We start from the raw sequence: 11721 nt of genomic DNA on the forward strand, positions 1-11721 counted from the left end.
TGATAGGAAGTGCTTGTATTCACAAGCAACCTATCCAAAATCGGCGAACCAACGGCAGCCAAATGGCTGTCCACAGCAGGAAAACAGCAGATTTCTGCTGTTTACAGCAGGAAAACAGCACTTGTCCGGGAAAATACGAGAGAAAACTCAAGAAAAGACTTGTATTCCACTTAGACGATGAATAAAAGAGCAAGATACAATTGATCCTCAATTCGAGAGGAGGATCGATCTCTCCCAAATCTCTAGACGCCGCTAGAGCCCAAAGAAATCCTAAATCTACGAGATCTCAAATTTCAGCCAAATTCAAGATACTCAAACCCTAGCAAAATCAACTATTTAATGCATACAAATCAAAAGGAAATCCCAAAACAGTCCCTACATTCAAATTTCCCTCTCAAAACCCTAAAAAAACGCTTCCTAAAAAGCTCTATTTGAGCGGACGGGCCGCCCGATCTCCGCAGGAGGCGGAGATTTCATTCTTTTTGCGAATTGCCGGTCCCGCGTGGACCGGCTGGACCGGTCCAGTGGACCGGTCTAACATTTTGTTAATCATTAATCCCACCTAACTAGCTCCTATCATTATCCTTGTCTGGTCACACAATTTTGTTGACCATTAACACTAACTCCATTGGGTCACACTGTATTGTCGGTCCCTAACAATTTATGTTAAGACAATTGTTGCTTTTGATATTTATCTTATATATTACACTTAAATAAAAAATGAAAAATTAATTTGAATTTTATTATTTACTTAGTACACATATTAGAGATATTTATGGGCTCCTTCAAAGATATTATATATAAAAAAAAGGTATGGACAATTTACACAAAATAAATAAATGGCTAGGGAAGGGAGGAGCACATGGATTGTAATCCAATGGTTAAAAAGGAGATGATCTAATAACTAAGCTCCTTCGTGTTGAATAGGTCGTATTATTAGTAGTTGCCTAGAGGGGCCCATGGCTCCTCTAGGGCGGGGAACAAGAGGAAGAGGTGTGGATTTCATGGTGTGGGATCCCATGATCTTCAACACTCTCCTTCAAATTGGATGGTATAAATCTACAATTCCTAATTTTTTTACAATTATTCTTGAACATGGAATTGCATATTCCTTTGGTGAATATATAATTGATTTATTGTTGGTATATATAAAATTCAAATGAACTCACTTCCCAATTTCTTTTTTATAATTGTTTATCTACCTTTACATGCATATTATAATCATATTATATAGGGTTATGAGCAATGTTATTGATAGATTTATTGTCATATGACATTTTAATTGGCCTTTACCAATTGATTTTTAAATCTTTTAAGGTGATTTTGATCCACAAAAGTTAATAGATTCCTTGGGTAATTGCTCTAAATTCAAGTTCAATACCATATCTTGAATCAATCGGTTATTTTTTTCTCCTCTTATAGTATCCTAAAGTGGCCTTCTATCAATTGGTGATTCTACATAGTCTACATCAATATAACCTCAATTAGAGTATCCTACTTTTTATAGTGAATTCATTTTTAAGACTTGATTTAAGTTATTAGAGGACTCTATGAGCAGTTTGAAGGTGAAATTTTTTGAGTCTACACTTGATTTGATTACTAAGACTTACTCCAAAAGCAATAGTTGGATGGATGTGATAGTTTAGTTTTTCACTAATTTTTTTAATGAGTAAAAGCTCAAAATAATTTTCCACCGACTATTGATAAATGTCTAATTTTGCCCCAGAGTTTCGCATTGCCCTATTATTAGTCCTTCAACTATTAGAAATTGAGTTAATTTAGTCTCAGAGTCTAAAATAAGAATTATAGTTAACTCCAAAGTTAAATATGAATGATATTTTAGGCATTACAAGTGGATACGAGTAGAGGTGTCAAAAATGGGTTGCGGGTTAGGTTCGGGCCAAACTCAACAGTGACCCGCTTCTATTCGACATGACCCAAACCCGACCCATTTTTGCAAACGAGTCAGATTCTCAAACCTGAACCCGACCCGCCTCAAGTCCGGGTCAACATGACACGACCTGGCTGTGTTTGGCCTTCGTAACCCGTAGGTTACGGCTATGGCAGAAACAGTGGATGGCGGCGACGGTAGATGCGGCAGAAGAGGCTGTGGCTTCAATCCGACGGAGGCTGTGGCGACACAGTGCTATCAATGGACGGCACATAGATGGTTGACATGCTCGATAATCCAAGAATCCAAGGCAGTGATGGAGAATAGACCGAAGGTCGAACCGGTGCGCGAAAGGGAAATGGTCGACAATGCCCTATGGGTTTGAGCCGCTTGACGCAGATAGCAGACACGACGTCGTGATTGACGAGGATGTGACTCGACATCTCTTCTGATGCGACATATGGAGGAGACTAAGTGGGAAACAGTCGGTCCAAGTTATTTTGGGTTTCTGGGTCAACCCAAACCCGACTCGATTTTACAAATGGGTCGAAATCCTTAAACCCGAACCCGACTCGGTTCTGGGGGTCAACCCGAACCCAAAATTTTTGGGTCGGATTTTCAGGTTGTGTCAGATATTGACACCCCTAGATACGAGATTACATTTCTTACATTATATTCTCCGTTTCTGGGTGTTGAATCGCATCGTGATCGCTAGCGATAGCTCGCAGCAGTCTCCATCTCTGGCTATCACTCGCGGTCTCCATCGTGAGATGCAAATTGTCGTTGTCTCGTTCTTTTGATATCGTTCGCGGTCGCTTTCCCTCTCACTCGCATCACTTCACTCGCAGCCTCTTGCATCTTGCTCGCGATGCCTGCGCGTTGTCTCCAAGCGTGGCATCTTGATTGCAACAGCCGGGCGTCAACCTCGTGATCCCTGTATGTCGCAACATGTCGCCTTGCTCGCAGCTGCAGGTCTTCCCCCTCGCACCATTCGATCTCAAGTTTCGTGTCTAGGAAATTATTGTGGGAAGACGAGGGATCTTCTTACTTCCATTTTCTCCTACATCTTCTCTGAGGTGACCATTCATATCATTTTCTTTCATTTTTTATTCTTGTATCTTCCCCCTTCTCCATTTACACCAGATTCTTCCTTTCTGAATATAAAATATATAAAAAAATCACTCAGATCTTTTGTGCTGCCCCGCTTCCCATCAATGCACCAATTGAACTTCAGGTCACTCTCTTGTCCAAGTTTGCAGCGCATCATTGGTTTATTAATTCAGTTTAAAATAAAGATATGCAGGAATTGAACTTTGGTTCTCCAGTATAAAACCAAAAGTTGCTGACACTTAATAAAGGATTAATGAAATGACTTTGAGTCGGTAGCAATTTTGATGCTAACTTCAAACCTTACGAAGCAAAAATTATTTCCTGCCCGTTCATTTTGCTTGGGCGAAATAACATGCGTGTGCACACAAGAATATGACCACGCTATAGTACATTTGATGAATTGGGGTAGGTGATATGCTTGAATGATATGTAGGGTTTTCAGGAGTCCAACAAAGTAAGAGTTTTCACAAATAACTTATAATGGCTGACATGTTCGAAGGACAAACAGGCAAAATAAATGGGGAGGGCAATTGTTATTTGAATTGTTGCGGATTAATGTTATTGAGAACAGGGTTAAGGTTACGTAAAATCATTTTAGGCTTCGTTTGGGACGATTTTTTTATTGTTTCTTAAAATAGAGTTTTTTACAAAATTTTTAATTTTTGTACTAAAATTCTATTTTAAAAAGCAATAAAAAAGCCGTCCCAAACGAAGCCTTAGACTTTTCAATCGCACAGAACTCGTTGTAGAGTGATTTCTCCCTAGAGCAAGTGTTTGAGGGTAAGTTTATATTGACTCGGAACCCATATTCTACCTTAGAATCAGTACCTTTAAATGATATTTTTCCGAATAGAAAAATATCAGGAAACTTATAAGGAAAAAAAAAATTCAAATTTACCATGAGATAGCTCTTTTGTGTAGCCGATGAATTTTATTTTATTTTTTAAAATTAATCTCCTGTTAATTCTTTTCTTTTTAGGTTGATTTCATTTATGTGATACTATGATGCTGCAGTAACTAGTTGTCTTTATATTCATGATCTATTTATCCTTATTCTATTTGCTGTCTTATCTGACGCACCCACTCCAAGTGGAAGGCAAGCGGGGCACAGTAACTATCCCAGCTAAGTTGGAGTCCACCACCTTTGTCTTTTCCTATGGTGTCCATCTTTTTTTCACCAGGATTGCCCCATCATGGATCTGAGATTCCTTTGGTAATGATTTCATTTTTGCCTTGGTAACTGCTATCTTAGTGACATGATACTTGTACGAAAGATTGACAGTATGTATTATTTGGGCGCAATGAACTGTTCTAAAAGTTTAGACTAATGGAGTAGACACCACTAAGATCTTATAACCAAAAATCCACTCACCTCCATGGATGATATGAACTCACACTACCCATGGCTTGATGTAGATCCTTGGCTTGGTCGTCTACAATAGCCTTTGTGAAATTTGACAGTCAAGCCTGTTTGAATTCAGGGATGTATGGATATAACACCATTTGTCTCTCCATATTGATGAAGATTTGTTCTAATAGTTACATGATATAAATAGAAGTCAAGCTTTCACAAACCCCGGCATTTGTCTATAAACCCCTTTCGGCATGAATGTTGCTTGATAGCCTCACTGAAATGAGCTTCTTCTTTGCTGAAGCTTTCAATAGCTGAATGCTTTTTTTCTTTTTGGCTCTCAATGGCCTTTGTAACTGAAACCACTTTGAGGCAATCGCTTTTCCTTGCCATAACTTTTTACCATTCTTCCATAGAGACAGCTTTGGCCACATGGAGAAGCTTCATTTTTTTATCCGTTGGGGGACAGGAAGTTGATCTCTCCCAATTCTTGTTTCTGTAATGTTGCACTATTGACTTCCAGTGTTTTTTTCACATGATCTTCTATCAGATTTAAATGTGCCAACTAATCAATTGGCTGCACATGTGCTTCTGCCATTCCATCCCAGGATGTTATACATGTGGTGGATCCTACATAACATACATGTCTCCTGGCAATGTACCCATGAGAACCACAGAAAGCCTCTCTCTCTCTCTCTCTCTCTCTCTCTCTCTCTCTCTCTCCATCTTTTGTTAAACCATTTTTTATATGATTAATGCTCGTCAAAGCTGCTGTTACGTTCTGGCCGAACCGTCCAAACCGGCTCAGGTGGGGCTGGTTCATACCTATACGAGGCGGGCTAAGCCACCTCCTTTGATGGCCACCCAATCATGTGAGCCCCCCTAGGGCGGCAAGGAGAGAGAAGGAAGGGGCATAAGGAAACTATTTGAATTAATGTTTGTTTTAGGAAATCTTTTATTAGTTTTTATTAAGAAGATATGTAATAAAAGAGGAGAGGAGGCTAGGGTTAGGGCATGCATGATTTGAGTTATTCTCTTGGAGTTCTCTTAGGGTTTTGGGCTCTAGATTCATTGTCTAGAGATTAGGAGAGAACGATCCTCCTCTCGAATTGAGGATTAATTGTATCTTTGTTTTTCTTTTGCTTTACTTTGATTTTCCTAATAAAATCTACTGTTTTTGGCTGATTTTGTTGGCCAACTTGTGTGCTTTCTTGCTGATTTCACCAATATTCGCTAGGGTTGCTTGCGAACTCAAATAAATCTGATAGGATTACTTGCGATCTCAAGTATTTTCTATCAGCTTCATGTGCGTGTCAAGTGCTTATTCCAATGCACTTGTATATGATTGTTTGTCATGTCCACACTGCAGCTTGATTAGCTTCATGAAATTCAAAGCTTTTGAAGCATCCTAGTTGGTCGAACCTTTTTATAATTTCCAAGTGCCTCCCTTACTCTATCTAGACTGGATTGTCCTAACAAAGAAGATCACCTCCTTTAAATATACCTGATAAATATTTCTCCTGTGCCCAGGAGTTATAAAAGTATGAACATCGATCCAACCTCAACCCATTCACTTTAAAGAGAACATACTACAGTGAGTGATCGAAACAATCTTGTAGGATAATGTGGAAAACTTTTACCAAGCAATGTGAAATGTATTATTTCTTTGATAAATTTTATATATCTATGATAACAAGTCTTTAATTTTGATTTTGCAGTAAGTTAAAAGCTCTAGCAACTATTCCTAGGGGCCTTTGATGATGGAGGCCAGCGCGACCCGCCGTTCAAGCGAACCGCTTTCTCGTCCTTCCATCCATTCAAAAAAGCAAAGAACTCCACACTTGTCAGAGGATTATGGAGCAAGTAATCAGTTTCCTATTCCCTAATAAGCTGCAACACCTTTGGTTGAATATTTCTACAAGCCTTTACATTGAAGAATAGAGCCATTTGAGCATCTTATTGGAGGTCATTCATCCCCTTCCAATTCCAGTCTCATCTAAACAAGCTTTTTTAGAAAGTGATGGAAACTCTTTTGATTTAGTGATCATTTTTTCTTCACAAATCTCTCTTTGTCACTTCTTTCTTTCTGGTCATTGTGGATGGTGATGCTGTCTCCAACTATTGGAATGGTTATGAAAAAAACTCAACTGACATGATCAATTGTCTCTGTGTTACCTTTTTATCATGATTTGAGTCCACTTATTGATCATAAGGGGGTCTAATTACTTGGAAAATGAATGTTGATAATTCCTTTTAGATGAAGAATACTATTGGTGGTGCTTGATGTTAGAAATGGCTTTTTATTTTATTTCTCCCTTTCCATTGGTATTGAACCCTTTTGAAGGGAGGGTTTGGCTTTTTTGGGATAATGGAGTAGTATTAATTTATGGTGGTAAACACTATTGCAATTTCCTTTTAGTTGATTTTGATTTTGATGAGATTTGTGATGTCTTATCTTTGAGATAGAGCTCACACTTGGCTTCTGGATTTTGATTGAATGCTACGGTTTCGTTTGACCCTGTTAGGAGAGTAGAGGTATTAGATTTGACTTGTGTTAAGAAAGGTAGGGGTAGACCTCAAAAGACTTGGTTAGAAAATATTAGGAATGACCTTTCTTTATTAGATTTAAACGATAATTTGACTTTTAATAGGACATAATGGTGAAAAAAGATTCATATAGCCGACCCCACATAGTGGGATAAAGGCTTGATGTTGTTGTTGTTGTTGTGCTACGGTTTCGTTTGAGTCTGTTTTCTTACTGCTTTTAGAACAAAAATTTTTAACTGAAAAGCAATTTTAGAAAGCAGTAAAAAAATTGTTTTAAATAAAGCCTAAATGATTGAAAAAAATTGGCTCAAATATAATTGATCTATAAATAAATGAAGTTTATATATTACCTAAGAAAAATATTGAGCCATGAAAGATATCAACATCTTTATTTCAAAATTTGGTTTAAATGATAGACAAAAAAAAAAAAGTTAGGGTTTTGTTTTATTCTATCTTTATTTTAATATTTTTTAAAAACACTCCTTATTTAGATTTTAAATATGTAAAAAAAAGTTCTCATTTTAGATATGTATATGACCACCTAATCATAATTCATAATTGCAAATCTAATCACACCTTGGTAAGTGGAGTTCATTGACAGCCCATCTATAGTAACAGTAGAACTTATCAATGCTGATGATGGAGCTCAATAGTGACTATGTTTGAGCTCATGGTTGAGGATGGTAGAGTTTAATCTAACTAGCAATTGAAAAAGGCATAATCAACTATTGATTTAGGCTTCGGTTTGGATCTCTTATTACTACTTTTTAAAGTAATTTTTTAATAAAAAATTTTTTTTTTTCAAAAATTTTTTGTATTAAAAAGTTACTTTATAAAACAGTTCGAAAGTAGACCCAAACGAAACATTAGTTGTTCATAATTTAGCTTGCCAACACTATTTATTTAGCTATTGATTTGAATATTTTTAAATAAGTTGAACTCCCATTCTCTTCTTTTAGAGGATGATATGTCACCAATAAATTTATTTGATCAAGTATATATATTAATGCGATATTTGAATTAGAAATTTGTGGAATCAGTACGAAGAAATAATGAATGAATTTTGTAGGCAAAAGTATAGAAAAAAATGTACATTTTGATAAGATGGATGTAATAAGCTTAAGATTGCTTGAATAGGATGGTATTAAGACTCTTAAATGCTTGAAAACAGCACATGATTAAAGAGGGTCAATATGAGAAACAATTGAATGTTTGAGATGGTGAAAAAAGTTTAAACAAAAGGTCTCAACCAAAAATTTATATAAATAGGCTCTTATTCCATATATTCTTCTTAATAATATACTTACATTTGTGAAAAAATAAAGTATAAAAGCATATGGGCTTATCATAGTATTCTTATCTATGTTTGTTATAAAGTATAAATTTCTTTCTAAAGAAGGAATGACAATTAAGAAGACATTGTATTCATTATAAATAATCTTAGGAATCCTTTTAGGACGCTTAATTGTATTGAGATAAGCATTATTTGATGGTAGTTGGTGGCCTTTTGATAAGATTAAGGCTATGAATTTTTCTGTGTAATATCTAAGGCTGAATTATAGAGTTTATGGTGGAATAGTGAAAGGATTAGTAGAAGTCATAGGAAAGCTAGGACCAGCCAAATTGGGCTAGTTCAGGATGATTTGGAAGTTCGCTTTGAGGAATGGGTTGAAGGTTGGGTGAACGATTGAAAATATTTATGGAGGGTTAGTTGAAGATGTGTACTAATATGGACCAGATGGTTAAATTTTGTGGAGTTTAAGTAGGTATCAAGGAATTGGGAATATGACTAAGTCATAGTCTTTCTTAGTTCAACCGAATGCTATATGTTGGATTTAGAGTGTTTGTGAGGTCTTAGGTGATGGGTGGTTAATCTTGGAATATGCTTGAGATATACAGAGAGATGTATGATTTAAAGCAGGTGTTTGAGATGGAGAAGTAAATAAACTTAAGATAAAAAGAATAATGGCATTATATATCTCATCAAAGAAAAAGATAAATTTGAAGTCACCAAGCAAAATAAGAAAGATTATTGATCCATAAAATTGGAGAGAAAATAAAGAAAGGGAGGGGGATTGGTGGTCACTAATAAAGCATGAGTTAAACCACTTATTTTTAATCATTCTTTTATTTCAAAACATGTTAAAGATAATCATATAAATTTCTAGGTGAAAAATAAAAGTATAAATATATTAATATGAAAATTATTTTTAAAATATTTTAGATTATAACTTTTTATTGATCCCTTGTAGCTCGGTCTTTTCTTTGATCTTTATTTTAGGCATTAGTCTTAACTCTTATAATTAAATTTTTATTTTAATAATTTTGATCCACATGATATTTACATCATTATTAGAATAATTAAAAATAGAAAAATAATTAAAAATAAATTTAGCAATAAAAAATTCCTATTCCAATCATTCTTCATCACAAGATTTGATTCTATGTACTTGATTGCAAGCTTTACTTTTGTTGAATGAATTATAAAAAGATTTGTTTTTTTCATCTCCTTCAATAATAATTTTAGAACCTGATTTTTATTTCAAATACAAGTGATCCTCCATATATTGATACTCAAGTAAATTGAATTAATGAGCTAATTAAAGAGCTTTGAATAAAATTGAATTAATATTAGCATAAGTGTAAGTGACTCGAGTTTATTAGTGAGTCAGCTAGAGCTCAGCTCAATGAATGTTCGTGAGCTGAGCTTGATGAGCTAACGATTCAACTTTGAGTCAAATTTAACTCAGACTTATTAGCACGCTAACAAACTAGTTTAAAAAAGTATTAATATAAAATACACTTAAAATATATCAGAATTCATAAGCTTAAATAATAAACTATTAAAAATATTTAAATTTTATATTACACCTTTTTATATCAAGTAATTTTTTATTATCTATCTTCAAATTTTTTATTTTTTAATAATTTTATTACAATAATTACTTCAATCACAATTATTTTTTCTCTTTTGTTATAAAAGAGCTAGATTGAACTCATAGAATTAAGCTATTTTTATTTTTTAATAATTTTATTATAATAATTACTTCAATCACAATTTTTTTTTCTTTTTTGTTATAAAAGAGTCCGTTTGAACTCTTAGAATTAAGCTCGAGCTCAAATTACGAATGACCTGACTCAAGCTTGATCGAACTCGTTTACACCTCTAATTTTAATTACTATTATTAGTTAAAATCATAAAACCCTAATTTTGCAATATTAATGAAGTATAGAATCCCATAATAAGAGGACATGGTGGGTACTATTTAACCCCCACAAAGCTATAACTAAAGATAGTGACTGATAGAGACCCCTAATCTCTTTGTTAACCAAACCACCCACAGCGGTGGGCCCCACTGCTCATGACCGGTTCAAAAATGGCCATCAAATGTGACGGCTCACCCATGAATCGGTTGGGCTTGCAACATCCGGTTCAACCGCTTCCTTCTATCTTTTTACACTTGAGTTAATTTTTATCCAAATTTTATAAATTTAATCATAAAAAGACTCTTTTGACCTTAATAAATATAATAAAATAGTTTTTTTTTACACTTGAGTTAATTTTTATCCAAATTTTATAAATTTAATCATAAAAAGACTCTTTTGACCTTAATAAATATAATAAAATAGTTTTTTCATATTTTTTAAATAAAAATTTAGATATGTAATGAATTTATATAAGATTTGTTATGGGAACAATATTTCTCTATGTTATTTTTTAAAAAACATTTTAGATAAGTTTTTCTAATATAAGTAATTATGTTTTTTATTGGGCTTTATTAAGTAAAAAAATCAAATATATCTTTATAATATATTATTTTTATTAAACATATTTTATATATTATGCAAGGTATTGACTATTGAGTTAAAGACAAGAGAAATATCAAATAACATGGTGTAAAAAAGTCGAGTCAAATTTGAGTCACTACTAGCTTAAGCTAAGTTTGACCTCGACCTCAATTAATTATTCTATGCTGACACCGGACGGCGTCCGGGTGATGTGGCGCACTTTTATTCGTCTTCGAATGGTTTGGTATACGCACAGAATAATTTCTCCCTCGACCTCATGCTTACTTATGTTAGTTCGAGTCAACTCAAAAACTGACTGATTCAAAATCAATGAAAATTACAAAAATAAAGAAAAATTAGAATATAAATAAAAAAAATTTATTTGATATAAGAAAATAAGATATATATTTACTAATAATATTTTAAAATTAGTCAATTTCTGAGCTAATAAATCTTAGTACAATTACTCCAATTTAGACTCATTAATTCAACAAATTTAGCTCATAAATTATTTATCACACATCTCTTGTGAAAAGTTCAAGAGCTTTAAAGGGTTGAAGTTCTTGCAGCAAAGCAAAAGAACATAGAAATGTAATTTTATAATTGTTATGGGGTATATCGAAGAAAGACTCATTTACTAGTTTAAGCAAGGCGCGCGGCTCACGTGGACAACATACCGCTGACGCAGATACCCCTCCCGACTGCTTTTACTCTACAGAAAATTAGCCGTAGTCCAATGGCACTTGTCATAATTTCATCAAAAAACAGGGGTCATTTGGAAAAGTTGGGAGATTCGGAGCTTATCCTGTGGGTCCCGGTGTATGCCAGACGGGGAATAGGAGGCCCACCAAGGATGATAGCAATCCACACGGAATCAAAAGGAAGGAGCACGGGCGAGCGGGCGGTTGGTCCCACACATTGACCTGTTGTAATTCGCCACGTGTTTCACCATTCTAGATGGCACAGATCGGGCCCCGCTGAATAGAAGGAGTGACCATTTTAGGATAAAAAAAATATTAAGTATTATTCCTTT

General features: G+C 34.6%; 1 long non-coding RNA gene across 1 annotated transcript in view; it reads left to right on the plus strand.

The window, feature by feature from the left end:
- Nucleotides 1-6636, plus strand: part of LOC110103875 — a 40391-nt gene extending 33755 nt beyond the window's left edge. Inside the window, exon 3 of the long non-coding RNA XR_002304006.2 lies at nucleotides 6071-6636. This is a non-coding gene — a long non-coding RNA (uncharacterized LOC110103875). The remainder of the gene's footprint in view (nucleotides 1-6070) is intronic.
- The last annotated feature ends 5085 nt before the right edge of the window (nucleotides 6637-11721 follow it).

This window comes from Dendrobium catenatum, unplaced genomic scaffold (assembly GCF_001605985.2).
Source record: "Dendrobium catenatum unplaced genomic scaffold, ASM160598v2 fragScaff_scaffold_54, whole genome shotgun sequence".
NCBI lineage: Eukaryota > Viridiplantae > Streptophyta > Magnoliopsida > Asparagales > Orchidaceae > Dendrobium > Dendrobium catenatum.